Source organism: Helianthus annuus, chromosome 12, assembly GCF_002127325.2.
Source record: "Helianthus annuus cultivar XRQ/B chromosome 12, HanXRQr2.0-SUNRISE, whole genome shotgun sequence".
NCBI classification, from domain to species: Eukaryota; Viridiplantae; Streptophyta; class Magnoliopsida; order Asterales; family Asteraceae; genus Helianthus; species Helianthus annuus.
Window position 1 is genome coordinate 79040821 of NC_035444.2, and position 16489 is coordinate 79057309.

Below are 16489 nucleotides of genomic sequence, written 5' to 3' on the forward strand. Positions count from 1 at the left end.
TCAGTGACTCAGCAAGCCTAGTCCCACACGTGGCTACCCTATAGTCGGTTCATACCCCTTACGGACCGTAAGGGATAAGGCTTACGGTCCGTAAGCATGTCCAATTTCGGGTATAAATAGCAGACATTGGCACTTCATTCTGGGCACAAAAACGATGAAGGAATTCGTTATACACACTGAATTCTGTTCTGTTTACCACAACTAACACACACGATTCACGAAGTGCTGCTACGATGCTGGGTATTAACTCGATCGCTGTTCAATTCTTTTCTTTCCGTCAGCTTTTATTTTTGTAAATAATAGCTCGGGATTTTACCCTCTAAATCCCTAAACTCTGCCCGTTATTAGGGTAATAACTCTAATCACTGGTACGATACTTTATCCGATCGATTATAACTATCCAACGATTGGCTGAGTGCTGCTCAAATTGAGTTATACTTTGTTATTCATCGTGATTTCGACTTGAATGTTTGAGTGTTGTCCGAACTCGGGCTATACTCTGTCATTTGTTGTGAATCCGCTGAAGTTTTAAGTATTGCACTTGTAAATCGTTGTGAGGGTTTTTATCTCGTGATTATCGTTAAAGTTGAATTGAGTTAATATACTAATACGAGTTCCCTTGTATCTAGAAATTAGAACTCGTAAGCAGGGAGCTGCTAGAATACTTAAAAGCTAAGTAAAACTTAATAAGTTAAATAAACTTAGCAGTTAAGTTAGCTGAGTAGATTAATTAATTTATTAATTAAGTTTAGTAAGATTATTTAGCCAGTTAATCAAGATTAATTAAGCTAATCAAGATTAATTAAGCTAATTTAAGCTAAGCAAGATTTATTAAGCTAAATAAGTTATTTAGTTAAATGGTTAAGTAAACTTAATAGTTAAGGAAACTTACTGTTTAAGGAAACTTAATGGTTAAAGTAAACTTAATGGTTAAGTAAAACTTAATAGTTAAGCAAACTTAATAGTTAAGAAAAAGTAAATAAATAAAAGGAACCTTAATGACTAAGAAATCTTCCTAGCTAAGAAAGGCATACTTCTTACCTATAAATAGGAGCCTAGGATTTCATTCTTCCTTGCTCATTTCTCTTCTTCTTCTCTCTATACGTTGGTGTTCTAACCAATAATCACCGATGCGATGTTCTGTCCGATCGATTCAGGAACCATCTAACGAATGCCGAAGTGTTGTGCTTTGTGAATTTCGTTAAACGGAATCCAAAGTACTATACTTTGTGAGTTCATTAAATGGATACCAAAGTACTGTCTGAATAAGACTATACTTTGTGAAATTCGTTAAGGTTCGAATCTCGTGACTACCGTTAAGGTTTGATTTGGGTTTTACACAAATACGTATTCCATTCTGTTAAACTATATGTTTAACTACCATAATACTCCCAACCACACACTCACAATCAAACAAACTATTAAATCATCAGAAGATCCAGAATAATAAAGTGCATGCTTAATTATCGGAAGAAGTAGAATCAAGAAGCTTGATAACTCAATCTTACATAAAGTGAGTCATTCTCTTTTTATCAACTGTTTTACAATACTCCAAACTATTTTCAGAGTTATAATTACAGTTATTAAGTTTATGTAATCACCAAATTACAGCCAGTATGTGGGGTATTGTGCACATTACTACTGTTTTAATCACATTAGGTGGGCGAACCTAAAATTAAGTGATATACGTCATTCATTGGGGCAGCCAATGGTGATATGACCACAGTCACAGATCCGGTCGAGTGACAAATACTGTGGGTAGTTGGTAGATATCAGAAACATATGTAAAAACTCTTAATATTGTAAATTATAATAAACGAGTCATTTTAAATAAATAGAATGATTCACTCAGTATTTCCCGCTGACAAAACCTTTTTAAAACGCGTTTCAGGTAATTATAGTATATTGGAGTAAGGATTGGATCCAACACTGAAAGGACTTCAAGAAGTGGCTTATTTTATTAATTAAATCAACTTAAGAAATATTGTTTTTGGGGTTTATCCCGTATTAAAAGCTACCTTTGTAAAACCTGGAATTTATTCCATCTATTTAAATAAAATCCGGTGTTTCTAAACTCTGATATTTTTCCTAACTCACGGTCCTGATGAAATTTCCGCTGCAATGTTTTTTCAAAATAATCACCGGTACCACTTGACTGCTCGCGGCTCCCGATTCCGGTCAGGGTGGGGTCGGGGGTCGTGACAATTTGGGCTGATGTGGCATCTCCTTAGAGCCTATTCATTTTTGGCGGGAAAATGAACTGGGTTATTTTAGCTACTCGCGGATCATGTTTTTAGGAAACCCGACCCGTTTTATAACCTGGGTATATAAGTCACCTAAAAACCTAAATTCATGTCGCCTCATTCTTTTCCTTCACTGCTTCACACCGAAACCCTAGCCTCCATCTTCCTTTGGCTTGAAGCTTCTACCATCTGAGAGGTTCTACAATCTAAATGATTTAGCATCATCGTCCCCTCGATTTCTTCTCTCAATGATTCAAGAGGTTCTACAATCAATAGTATTGTAGGATTGATAAAACGAAAATCATCGATGCCCTGTGTCTACATCTGCGAGGCGATGATGGCTAGGGTTCCCATGGTGATTTCGGTAAGAAGGATCTTTCTGTATGATTCTTGAATCAACAATTATTAATCATCTGTGTGATTGTACTGGCTAACTTAAGTTTCAAATTAGTACTCATAGTATTTACGATGTTGTGTGATTGTACTGGCTAATTTATCGCTTATTTGACCGGTTATTTATAGTTGTATGTGTATGCGTTGTGTATGTATGGTTTTAAATTTGTTTTATAGGCGAAATGATTTAAAATTATTAGTTGAAATTGAATACAGATTGTCAGTTTGACCTGTTAATGTAAACTATCGCAACAGGTATCATATTCATTACAGGTTTTAATACTAAATTAAGTTTCAAATTAGTACTAATAGAATTTAAGATGTTATGTGATAATTGTGGTGCAGCTCATGGTTAGGTAATGAAGAATTATATATCTGATAGGACTGATATAGCTTCAACTGATTGTTCAGATAGGATTTATATTATGTTTTCGGACACCATTGGTTATCGTGTTATTCTGTTTTCTGCACGTTAGTTGTGGTTCCAGTTGTTGGTTCATTGCTCTATATTTTTCTACTTTTATAAATTGTTATTTATTAATTTTTTCTAATTGGATTTCAGTCACCACATACAAGGTTATCCATTTATTCGCATATTCCGTAAGGGCAGTGATGTTAGGTAAATAACTTGTGTATTCTTTTTATATACTTGCCAATTTCAGCATACTTCATTCTTTTGTAAATACAATCTAAAATTATAAACCAGGATAACAAATATTAATTTTTAACACAAATTGAAAAAATAGGTTAGTCTTTTTTGTGTGTGTGTGTGGGGGGGGGGGTTGGTGTGTTTTTTAGGTTTTTTTTCGGGAGTTTTCGAGTTCTTGCGATAAAAGGAGTTTTCGAGTTCTTGGGATAAAAGAAGTTTTCGCTTGATCCCTCCCGTATATATTATACTCAGTTACTTATTGTTTTTATGAATCAGGGATGAGCATGGGCACCATGAACATGAATCCTATTATGGGGACAGAGAAACTGATACCTTGGTGAAGGTAAGAATAACATTTTTTTTTATTTTCACAATTTTTTATGCAAAAACAAACAAACAAATGCTAATTTAAGATCTGGTATCCCTACAGACAATGGAGGAAGTAGTTGCACCAATCGCATTGGAGTCACCAAATTTGGCATTGGAGGATAAATGTCACACCCCCAAAATACCACTTAGGGAATGTCCCTGTTGTGCGTGTGACATACCAATAACGAGCCACTAATTACATTGAACACGTACAAGTTTCAAAATAAAATCCTTAATTATTAATGTAAAATACCATCAACGGGTTTAAATGAAAACCAACATGTTCAGCGGAAGCAAATGACAAACCAAAGTTAGACATTTTCAAACCAATATATAGTATCAAGAAATCTATAACATGAATCCCTCCAGTCGACCCATGACCACTCCAGCTACTCCAGACAGCAAGTTCCAATGCAAGACAACCAACGACCTACAAGCATGCAAACAAGTGTGTCAGACGACGCTGGTGAGTTCAAAGTTTTGTTACCGAGTTAGTTACCAGTTACGTGTATAAAACAGTTCAACAATTTGATTTGATGTTGTTATTAACTCGATTATCGTATGTGGCGACTAGATGTGAATGCCCAACCCCAATGCCTCCATTTAGTCATTGGTCATGATGTCAAGGTATCAAACAACCTTGAATAGATGTAAGGGGTCTTATATGTACACGATGTGAATGCCCAACCCCAATGCCTCTAACTAGGCATTGGTCATGAAGTCCAGGTAATTAGTTCACGCCCGTCCTTTCGGCCCGGTGTGAGGGTGCCAAACCTAATAGCGCTATCAACTAAATACCTCGTTGCTTCTTCAGCAACACGGTAGATGTATGGGGTCTTACATGATTTATACTGTGTTCAATAACCAACATCCCAAATAAACAGTTTACCCAGTATTCCCTTTAGAAACGTTTACCAGATGTCCCAAACCACCGGGACGCATGCTTAGAAAAGTACAGTGAACTCACCTTTGATTGCTCGGTATGTTACGTTACGTTATTCACAGGTGATCAATCAAATTCCTAACATGGTTACCAACGATAATCAGTTTCGCATGCAATTAAACCACATTTTTTTACGCATATAGCAAACAAGTGTCGTACAGATAGTGGCGTTAATTGTTTCACATGTTGTAATAGCAATTCACGTATTCATTGCATTCCCTGCATACACGTAGTAACATACGAGGAACACACAATGCTCTTTGAATCATCACAGTATATCATACAACATAACAGCCGGGTATCATCATGTAGTTGGTTCACTTACAAGTCCACATCACAAATTCATAATTCATATGTCACGTAACAGTTACATTTTGTTGTGTTAATCACATGGTGCACAATTTAAATAAGCTAATGGCCTAGTAATGATTATAACACTTAATCTTCTCACCCACACCATAATCCTTTCGTGGCCCAGTAAAGTTATGATATGTGCGGCCCATTTGAAATCATCACAATCCCCTTAAATCAACCAAATAGGACAAATTCCCTTTAATTCACAGATTTCAAACATGCAACATAAGGGTAGGTTGTACCCTATGCTAGTATACTTGTACATTCAAGAAAACCCAGAATCCATCACCTTCTAATGGCAGCTCCTATTTCCAATTCCAATATCATTCATATTCAAGCATGGCCATTATTTCAGTTGGTTGTGTTAATGATATACAGAAAGTCCATCAAACCATTCACAGAATCATCATCACAATATGTAAATCTAAACTGGTAGTTTATCAGCAATATTTACCGAATCAATTTACAACCATATAATGTGCAAAGATAACTCACAACAGCAGACTTTCACCTTCTTTAATTTATTCCAAAATAAATAAACGTATACAAATTCAAGAATCAAAACAAACATAGGTATTCGGGGTTGATACACTACTGACCGAGAGTTTATTTAAAAGAACATATTAGCATCTACTGACCAAACATATATTATCACATAACCAAACCATGCGGCCCACTATGCAACATTCATTCAATTATCGAACAGTTTCATACCATGTTATATTCATCTAATTTATCAAACAGTTTCATCAAAGACACATATACGTATACTAACCAAAGGACTGTGATGTCGGCTTGTCGCTGCTCTGACCCGAACCTCGAACCGACTACGAACAGCATAAGAACCGAGCAGAAAATCCCAACCTAAAATTGAACTACTCGTGCTACAGGCAACGGCGTCGGCATCGGCGTCGGTGTCGGTCGATCTTCATCATTATTGGTTTAACAATCAGCGTCGTCTTCACGTAACCTCATCAACAGAAAAGATACAACCTTCTACAAATCCGACCAGAACACCAAGAGAGGGGGACGAGCGAGAGTAATGCGTACGTGTGGTTTGTTGGTTCTTCTACCGTCGCTCAACACCAAGAAGTAGGGTTTATTATTATATATATATTTTTTTAACAACCCTCTACGTATACATAAGGGAGTCAAAGGGGGACGATTTTTGGGTTGGGCTGATTACTACAAGAAGTGGGGTTTATTTGGTTTGGGCCGTACACAATTCAAGAAGTGGGATGGCAGTTGGGCTTCTCTTGGGCCGTATATCATAACACGGGTAACAAGGGTTTGGGCCGAGATAAGCACACAACAGAAACAAGAGTGTGTGGTTGGGAACGAATGCGCAAATCCGAGATACTTGTGCGACTGACCGAGATACTTATGCGACTGAGCTTAGATTACATGCGTACGACATTCACGTATCACACTTTACTAACATACACTCAAATACAATTAAATACTTCAACTAATTAATATAGCGTTTACAGAAGTTACAACGTATTATGAAATGCGAAGGGAATCGATACACAGAATGGGCTTGAGATTACGAGTTGTCACATCATCCCCAACTTGAAAGAAATTTCGTCCCGAAATTTGATAAGCAGTCTCGGCGAAAAGGAGGATGATTGTGGATTTTCCTCGGGTGTCACATCATCCCCAACTTGAAAGGGAATTTCGTCCCGAAATTCATTGGTTGCATCAGGATTGCTTTAGTGGTTTCGAACGATTGCGGATACTTAGTCTTGAGTTCCTGCGAACTCTCATAATTGGAATTCAACTGTGCTTTGTTTCCTCAAAAATTGCAACTTATCGTCAATCTATGGTTCTTATAAGGAGACCGCAAGCGTTTCATCGGGCAGACACTTCTTAGATTAGAAATGCGAACAACAGCATGGGCATTACCCAGTCTGTTAGTTAACTCGAGTTAGTTGGCCACCTTACCGATTCTTTCTAGAATTCTGAATGGCCCACCATAACGTAAGTCAAGCTCGCCACACTTCCCAAAGCGTACTGCACCCTCCCAGGGTGAGACTTTCAACATGAATCGTTCACCTGCAGCGAACTCCCAGCGTTTCCTAAGTTTATCAGGTTTCCTGGCGATCACATGTTGTCGCTATACAGTTTCTGATCTGAACAATCTTTTCTGAAGTTTCAAGTACAAGCTCAGTCTAACGAGGGGGTTGGCGTTGTCATCCATGCAATGCCTCAAATAGAGCTGTATGCATTCTAAAACGGTAACGGCTGGATGCCCAAGATAATTGTCCTTCCAAACGTTTATTAAAGTTAATCACGCACATGCTTGCAACATGTTTTCGTGTGTCAGGATGGTTCATACTTGTAAGACCCAGCTTATTTTACCAAATTTAATAATCTAAAAACCTTGCATTTAACGCCAAAATGACGACTTTACAAAAACTTTCATAGTTTAACCCAAAATTAACACAACCTTCGTGTATTGTTGTTACAAACCACATACAAGATAGTAACTACCATTAATTTACATAGTTTCTAACACAAAGTTTGGAAGCGGAAGCGTTCTTAAAATGTGTGTGTTCGGTTCGATTCATTTGCTTGATCTTCATCCTTTTTCTTGGTACCTGAGAACTAACATTTAAAACAAGCATCAGTACTAACACTCTTGGTAATTACGTATTCGAATCAGGTCCGAACACGGATTCGAGAAAATGATCAAAACAACTTTTGTCAAACAGGGCTCCACCGTAATTTACGGTGTCACCGTAAATTACGGTGGCTTCTGGTCATTTGGGATCTACCGTAACACAGTAGAGACTCACCGTAAATAATTTCAGGCCACCGTAAATTACGGTACTACCGTAATTTACGGTAGACTCTGCACATCTCTTCCTTGTTTAAAATGCAGTTTTCTTGCTGATTCGCTATGAGTCGAAACAACACAAATTCGCATAAATTGCTGCGCGGCTGGGCTAGTACTTCATACTTGTTTTGGTTTATAACATTACTCAACTATTCTTGAGCGGGCATGCTTACGAAATCAACTTACACCCTAGATTACAAGACATAATATTTGGTTGTTTATACTATTTTCATGCATCGGATATGCACCTTAGCTCCTATATTAAGAACAAGATTTCTTAATTTGGGTATGGTGTTCGTTACACGGCATACTTATCATGTAATTCACGCATTGTGTAATAAGGTCATGCTTCATGCTTATTACCATAACTTGTTTGACCCGTTTGGGTGTTAAACTTACACACCATTTCGGATATGTAAGATTTCATGCATTTTCACTTGTTTTGACCCATTTACTTGTTTAAGGCACTAATCATATTCGTGACGTATTGGTAAATCTTGGTCGTCGTGTTTCAAAATTGACTACATAAAACTAACAATAAGGTATAATGTAACGAAACGATAAATTTCGTACCTTTAGAGCGCGCCTTTTCCTCGTGATTTCCCCTCGGCTTGTCCGCTAGAGGAACCGGACTCTTTGCCTAGAAAATTCAGTTTTCACAACATGTTTAGAACTCTTTTCATGACCATAATCACATCATTATGGACCATTATCAAATCTGCGTTTTTATCCAAATTTTAACATTTAAGTCCTCACTTAGGCATTTCTACAAACACCTAGCGGGTCAGATTTTTCCACCTTCATAAACAAGTTCGTGACTTTAAGATTTGCCATCAAATTTCACTATAATAGCAATTTTGCATACAATTAGTATCAATATCACTGGAATTACTTCTTATAATGAAATTTATACTAGGATTACACTCAAAATCCTAATATTCATCATCAACATACAAAACCCATAACTTAACATTTATGGATTCATGGAATTTTCCTGAATTAGGGCATGATTTCACCTATAGTTGTCTAGGTTTTAACCCTAGACACTATTTCATCTTTAATCTAACTAATTACTATCATGCATCAAATAAATTTCAGATTTTGCTAGATTCATGAGAATTTCAAGTAGTGAATTCTCACAAAATTTTACATACCTCTAGACCCTCTCGCGATGAGGAACACGATTCTAAGCTCGGATTTTGTTTTGGTTAGGATTTGAGCCTTCAATTTGCAAGAAATGGTGATGTTAGGGTTTTGGATATGGGGGTCGCCCCTTTTCTCTGCTTCTGTCGACCAGACCACCAATTTTTGGTGTGTTTGGTTTTGATTTTGTTACTATTAGTAATAAGAGTTTCATTTTTGACAAGTTTAGTCCCTTGACTACCATTTTCTCTAGTTTCAAGTATTTTAACCATAATATGAGTTATTTCTAGACTAGAACTTAACTAGGTTAAGTTCTTAATTGGTAATTTCTTGTTTATTAATTCCTTGAACTTTATAACATACGGGTTTACGTTTTTGGGGTGTTACAAGTCCACCCCCCTTAAAAGGGGTTTCGTCCCCGAAACCGAATTACGTACCAAATAATGTAGGGTAGAGACGCCGCATCTCCTCTTCGGATTCCCAAGTAGTGTCTGACCCTTTTCTGTGGTCCCACTTAACCTTGACTTGATTTATCACTTTGTTCCTCAAGCTTTTCTCTTTACGATCTAAAATCACAATCGGTTTCACTGCATAGTTGAGACTGTTATCCACCTCGATATCATCGTAGTGGACATGAGTGGTCTCGTCGGCCAAACATTTCCGGAGATGTGATACGTGAAATGTGTTATGAATCCCACTCAATTCTTCGGGTAATTCAAGTCGATAAGCTACCTTACCAACTCGTTCAATGATTCTAAATGGCCCAATGAATCTCGGGCTCAACTTTCCCCTTTTTTGGAATCTAATAATACCCTTCCATGGGGAAACCTTTAGCATGACCGTATCGCCAACTTGGAACTCAATTGGCCTATTTCTTTTGTCTGCGTATGCCTTTTGTCGGTCTTGAGCCGCCTTTAAATGTGTCCGAACTATGTCAATTTTCGCATTTGTAGCTCGGATTACATCAGTTGGTGCTAGCCCTCGCGGGCCCACCTCTCCCCAACATACCGGAGTCCGACACTTTCTGCCATATAATAGCTCATACGGGGCCATTTTAATGCTCGCGTGATAGCTATTATTATACGCGAATTCGACCAAGGGTAAATGGACATCCCAACTACCCCCAAAGTCAATAATGCAAGCCCGTAGCATATCACCCAATGTTTGTATTGTTCTTTCGCTCTGCCCATCCGTTTGTGGATGGTAAGCAGTGCTAAGGAACAATTTGGTTCCCATCTGTTCTTGGAATTCACGCCAGAATTTCGAGGTAAACCGAGTATCTCTGTCTGATACAATGGATATCGGTACCCCATGCCTTGCTATGATTTCATTGGTGTATACCTCCGACATTTTCTCAGATGTATAGGTTTCACGAATCGGAATAAAGTGGGCGCTTTTAGTTAACCTATCCACGACCACCCAAATAGCGTCAAAACCACGACTTGTTTTAGGTAGTTTAGTCAATAGGTCCATCGTGATTTGCTCCCATTTCCAAACCGGAATTTCTAACGGTTGGAGCTTACCATACGGCTTTTGGTGTTCCGCTTTGACTTGTAGGCATGTCAAGCATTTTTCCACATATTTCACAGTGTCTCGCTTCATTCCGGGCCACCAATAGTTTTGCTTCAAGTCATGATACATTTTGGTCGCCCCCGGGTGAATGGAATAACGGGATTTATGAGCTTCATCAAGGAGAAGCTTCTTAACACCACATGTGTTGGGGACCCAGATTCTTATTAAAACGAGTTCTTAGGCCGTGACTGCCCACTTCAAGGTCTTTAACTTGACCAATAATTCTTTCCTTTTTCCAGTTTTCCGCCTTTACAGCTTCATCTTGTGCTTCTCGAATTCGTTCTAGTAAACTTGAAGTCACAACCAGTTGCATTGATCGTACCCGTATCGGGGCATAATCTGTTTTGCGACTCAGCGCATCGGCAACTACATTGGCCTTACCGGGGTGGTAATGTATTTCGCAGTCATAGTCCTTGACGGTTTCTAACCACCGCCTTTGCCGCATGTTTAATTCCTTCTGGTCGAAGAAATATTTCAAGCTTTTATGGTCGGTAAAGATTGTAAACTTTACTCCGTACAAGTAATGTCTCCATATCTTTAAGGCAAACACCACCGCCGCCAATTCTAAGTCGTGAACCGGATATTTATTTTCATGAATCTTCAATTGCCTCGAGGCATAGGCGATAACCTTGCCTCGTTGCATTAACACGCATCCGAGCCCCAATTGAGAAGCGTCCGAGTAAACCACCATGTCTTCAGTCCCTTCCGGTAAGGTCAGTACCGGAGCGTGGGTCAACTTTTCCTTGAGTGTTTGGAAAGCTTCCTCTTGCTTAATGCCCCACACAAACTTTTCCTCCTTACGAGTTAATTTGGTCAAGGGTAAGGCAATTTTGGAGAAATCCTGTATGAATCTCCGATAATATCCCGCAAGCCCTAAAAAGCTTCGGATTTCCGAGGGATTTCTTGGAGGGCTCCATTTTGTCACAGCTTCTATCTTTGACGGATCTACTAGTACTCCATCAGCACTAATAAGATGCCCAAGAAACTGTACTTCCCGTAACCAGAAAGCACACTTCGTGAATTTTGCATACAGCTTCTCTCGTCTAAGTGTGTCTAATATCTCCCGCAAATGACACACGTGTTCGGCTTCACTCTTTGAATATACCAGAATGTCGTCGATAAATACAATTACCGACTTATCTAGCATGGGTTTGCAAACCCGGTTCATGAGGTCCATGAAAGCCGCGGGCGCATTGGTCAATCCGAAAGGCATTACGAGGAATTCATAATGCCCGTACCTCGTACGGAAAGCCGTTTTGGGTACGTCCTCCTCCTTGACTTTCAATTGGTGATAACCGGATCGGAGATCAATTTTGGAAAACCAACTTGCTCCTTGCAGTTGGTCGAATAAATCGTCGATTCTTGGAAGTGGGTATCGATTCTTCACCGTGAGTTTGTTTAACTCCCGGTAATCGATACACATGCGCATACTGCCATCTTTCTTTTTCACGAATAAGACTGGTGCGCCCCACGGAGACACACTCGGTCGGATAAATCCCTTGTCAAGAAATTCCTGAATTTGAGACATCAATTCTTGTAACTCCGACGGTGCAAGTCGGTATGGCGCCTTGGCCACGGGTTTCGCGCCCGGAATCAACTCGATTCCGAACTCTACCTCCCGTTCTGGCGGTATCCCCGGTAGTTCTTCCGGAAACACGTCTTCATAATCTCGCACGACTGGTACATCCCCAATTTTGAGGAGTTCCTTTTCCGTTTCGCTCGCATATACCATAAAGGCCTTGCATCCATGTTTCATGAGTTTGCGAGCTTCTAGCATTGAGCATATCACCGGGTTACCTCCCTTTTCTCCATATATTGTAACTTGCTTTCCGCTAGGAGAAGTTAGTTTTATTTCCTTTCGGAAACAAACCACTTTTGCGTGGTAACGGGATAGCCAATCCATTCCCACTACCACTTGGAATTCTCCCATCGACATCGGGATCAAGTCTATTGCATATTCCTCGTCATCAATATTCATCGTGCAGTTTTTACATACATCACAGACAATAAAGCTTTTATTATTACCTATCTCTACCTCTAAAGGCATAGGCAATTTTGTTAGAACAAATGAGGGGTGTCGAATAAACCCATATGAAACAAAGGATTTATTCGCACCAGTATCAAATAACACACGTGCGGGAATTGAATTTATAGTGAATATACCTGAGACCACGTCAGGTTCGACCTTTGCTTCAGCAGCGGTCAATTGAAAGGATCTTGCTTTGGCTTTTGCGGCTTCACCTTTTGAATCTTGCCCTTCATTCTTTCCCGCCAATTCTGGGCACTCTGATCTTTTGTGACCCGTTCGGTAACAGTTATAACAAACGGTCACTTTTTCCGGGCATGATATAGCCATATGTCCCGTTTTTCGACATATAGGACATGGCTTATCCTTGAAGCGACATTCACCTTTGTGATTCTTGCCGCAGATTTTGCAACTTGGCGTACCGCTCTTTGCGTCTGATTTCTTTGATGTTTCATTCGTTCTTGCCTTCTTGGTAGGGCTTGGATTTATATCCTGTGCCCTTCGTTCACCCCGCTCTATACTCTTCTTCAACTCAATCTCCCTTTCCCGAGCAGCATTGACAATCTCGGTAAGGGTCTCATACTTTGAAGGGGTTATGAACTCCCTATATTCAGCGCTCAGCATGTTATGGTAGTAATAGACTTTCTGTTCTTCGTTCGTGATCAGATCATCACAGAACTTCATTTTGTCCATAAACACCCCCGTGATCTTGTCTATGGATTCACCCTTGTGTCTGAGTTGCATGAACTCTTCCTTAATCTTGTTTATAACCGCTTTGGGGCTATGGTGTTTAAGAAACGGCGTCTTAAACTCCTCCCACGTCATGGCCTTAGCCGCTTCGTTTCCAATCTCTTTCTTCTTGTTATCCCACCAATCCTTCGCTTGACCTCTTAATTGACCCGTACCATAAGCTACGTAGTCATTTTCATCACAATGTGTTCTCTCGAACACTCCCTCGATATCGCCTATCCATCGCTGACACACGATTGGATCAACTTCCCCATTATAGATAGGCGGTTTACAAGCTATGAATTCCTTGTATGAACAAGGTTTTCGTTCCCCGGATTTTTCCTTTGCTAGATTTGAATTATCTTCCAGCTTCTTGATTCTTTCTTCTACCACTGATAAAACCGTATTTTGGATTTTATCAATGAAATTCGACAAGCTGTTTTCGATCGCCTTTCCAACTTCTTCGGCAATCACTATTCTCATCTGTTCGGTGACTCTTGGCACCGCATCTCCGTCACCTCCGCTTGCCATCTTTGATACTGAAATGTTTACATATATCGTTAAACATTTCATTTGTAATACATGTTTTACTTGTTTTGATTTGATCAAGTTCGCAACTTGACTCAATCATTCTTGTCTCATGCTTTTCTCGTGTTTGAGTGTGCTTACACACTCTTGATTCTATTATTCTTGTTTCATGCTTTTCTTGTGTTTGAGTGTGCTTACACACTCTTTTCCATGTATATTCGTTTGTGAATTATTTCTATACTTCTAAATTCTACTTAAGCAATAACTCTTACCGGATGTTGATCAAGCTTGAACCGAACACTTATTGGCAACCTTAAGCTCTGATTACCAACTTGTAAGACCCAGCTTATTTTACCAAATTTAATAATCTAAAAACCTTGCATTTAACGCCAAAATGACGACTTTACAAAAACTTTCATAGTTTAACCCAAAATTAACACAACCTTCGTGTATTGTTGTTACAAACCACATACAAGACAGTAACTACCATTAATTTACATAGTTTCTAACACAAAGTTTGGAAGCGGAAGCGTTCTTAAAATGTGTGTGTTCGGTTCGATTCATTTGCTTGATCTTCATCCTTTTTCTTGGTACCTGAGAACTAACATTTAAAACAAGCATCAGTACTAACACTCTTGGTAATTACGTATTCGAATCAGGTCCGAACACGGATTCGAGAAAATGATCAAAACAACTTTTGTCAAACAGGGCTCCACCGTAATTTACGGTGTCACCGTAAATTACGGTGGCTTCTGGTCATTTGGGATCTACCGTAACACAGTAGAGACTCACCGTAAATAATTTCAGGCCACCGTAAATTACGGTACTACCGTAATTTACGGTAGACTCTGCACATCTCTTCCTTGTTTAAAATGCAGTTTTCTTGCTGATTCGCTATGAGTCGAAACAACACAAATTCGCATAAATTGCTGCGCGGCTGGGCTAGTACTTCATACTTGTTTTGGTTTATAACATTACTCAACTATTCTTGAGCGGGCATGCTTACGAAATCAACTTACACCCTAGATTACAAGACATAATATTTGGTTGTTTATACTATTTTCATGCATCGGATATGCACCTTAGCTCCTATATTAAGAACAAGATTTCTTAATTTGGGTATGGTGTTCGTTACACGGCATACTTATCATGTAATTCACGCATTGTGTAATAAGGTCATGCTTCATGCTTATTACCATAACTTGTTTGACCCGTTTGGGTGTTAAACTTACACACCATTTCGGATATGTAAGATTTCATGCATTTTCACTTGTTTTGACCCATTTACTTGTTTAAGGCACTAATCATATTCGTGACGTATTGGTAAATCTTGGTCGTCGTGTTTCAAAATTGACTACATAAAACTAACAATAAGGTATAATGTAACGAAACGATAAATTTCGTACCTTTAGAGCGCGCCTTTTCCTCGTGATTTCCCCTCGGCTTGTCCGCTAGAGGAACCGGACTCTTTGCCTAGAAAATTCAGTTTTCACAACATGTTTAGAACTCTTTTCATGACCATAATCACATCATTATGGACCATTTTCAAATCTGCGTTTTTATCCAAATTTTAACATTTAAGTCCTCACTTAGGCATTTCTACAAACACCTAGCGGGTCAGATTTTTCCACCTTCATAAACAAGTTCGTGACTTTAAGATTTGCCATCAAATTTCACTATAATAGCAATTTTGCATACAATTAGTATCAATATCACTGGAATTACTTCTTATAATGAAATTTATACTAGGATTACACTCAAAATCCTAATATTCATCATCAACATACAAAACCCATAACTTAACATTTATGGATTCATGGAATTTTCCTGAATTAGGGCATGATTTCACCTATAGTTGTCTAGGTTTTAACCCTAGACACTATTTCATCTTTAATCTAACTAATTACTATCATGCATCAAATAAATTTCAGATTTTGCTAGATTCATGAGAATTTCAAGTAGTGAATTCTCACAAAATTTTACATACCTCTAGACCCTCTCGCGATGAGGAACACGATTCTAAGCTCGGATTTTGTTTTGGTTAGGATTTGAGCCTTCAATTTGCAAGAAATGGTGATGTTAGGGTTTTGGATATGGGGGTCGCCCCTTTTCTCTGCTTCTGTCGACCAGACCACCAATTTTTGGTGTGTTTGGTTTTGATTTTGTTACTATTAGTAATAAGAGTTTCATTTTTGACAAGTTTAGTCCCTTGACTACCATTTTCTCTAGTTTCAAGTATTTTAACCATAATATGAGTTATTTCTAGACTAGAACTTAACTAGGTTAAGTTCTTAATTGGTAATTTCTTGTTTATTAATTCCTTGAACTTTATAACATACGGGTTTACGTTTTTGGGGTGTTACAATTGTTCCGTCCGGTTATCCTACAGTGCTAAGTAATGTTCATGTCTAGACATGAACCAGGGGTGTTGTGTATTGCCGATCATAAATCAGGTATAGCTCAAACTCAAAGGTAACAGAAGCTGGCACCTCGTGCCTAAAAGCCGCCTCTCTCAAAGGAACATTCACAGCTGCGAAGACTCGTCAGTTTCCTTGATTGAATGAAAGTGTGCTGATAACATGAGGCAATCAACGATCACCCAGGTGATATTGTTTCTGTTTCAATGTTTCTGGTTGCTGATACTTCACCTTGACCTTCCCGCAAATGAAACATTATTCACATTCATTGCCGGGTGGGCCTT

At 38.8% G+C, this 16489-nt stretch overlaps 2 long non-coding RNA genes across 4 annotated transcripts; one reads left to right on the top strand and one right to left on the bottom strand.

Moving 5' to 3' along the window:
- Nucleotides 1–3195: 3195 nt before the first annotated feature.
- On the top strand, nucleotides 3196–3812 carry LOC110905698. Its single transcript, XR_002573350.2, has 3 exons — nucleotides 3196–3255; nucleotides 3562–3628; nucleotides 3716–3812. It is a non-coding gene; the product is annotated as an uncharacterized LOC110905698 (long non-coding RNA).
- Nucleotides 3813–7474: 3662 nt separating this feature from the next.
- Nucleotides 7475–15909, bottom strand: LOC110908903. 3 transcript variants are annotated; one of them, XR_002575015.2, is made up of 4 exons: nucleotides 15776–15909; nucleotides 15195–15261; nucleotides 8364–8430; nucleotides 7475–7558 (listed from the first exon to the last, which is right to left on the bottom strand). It is a non-coding gene; the product is annotated as an uncharacterized LOC110908903 (long non-coding RNA). The 3 variants fall into 3 exon arrangements; XR_002575017.2 differs by lacking the exons at nucleotides 15195–15261; nucleotides 15776–15909 and adding an exon at nucleotides 8945–9078; XR_002575016.2 differs by lacking the exons at nucleotides 7475–7558; nucleotides 8364–8430 and adding an exon at nucleotides 14184–14389.
- Between the last annotated feature and the right edge of the window lie 580 nt (nucleotides 15910–16489).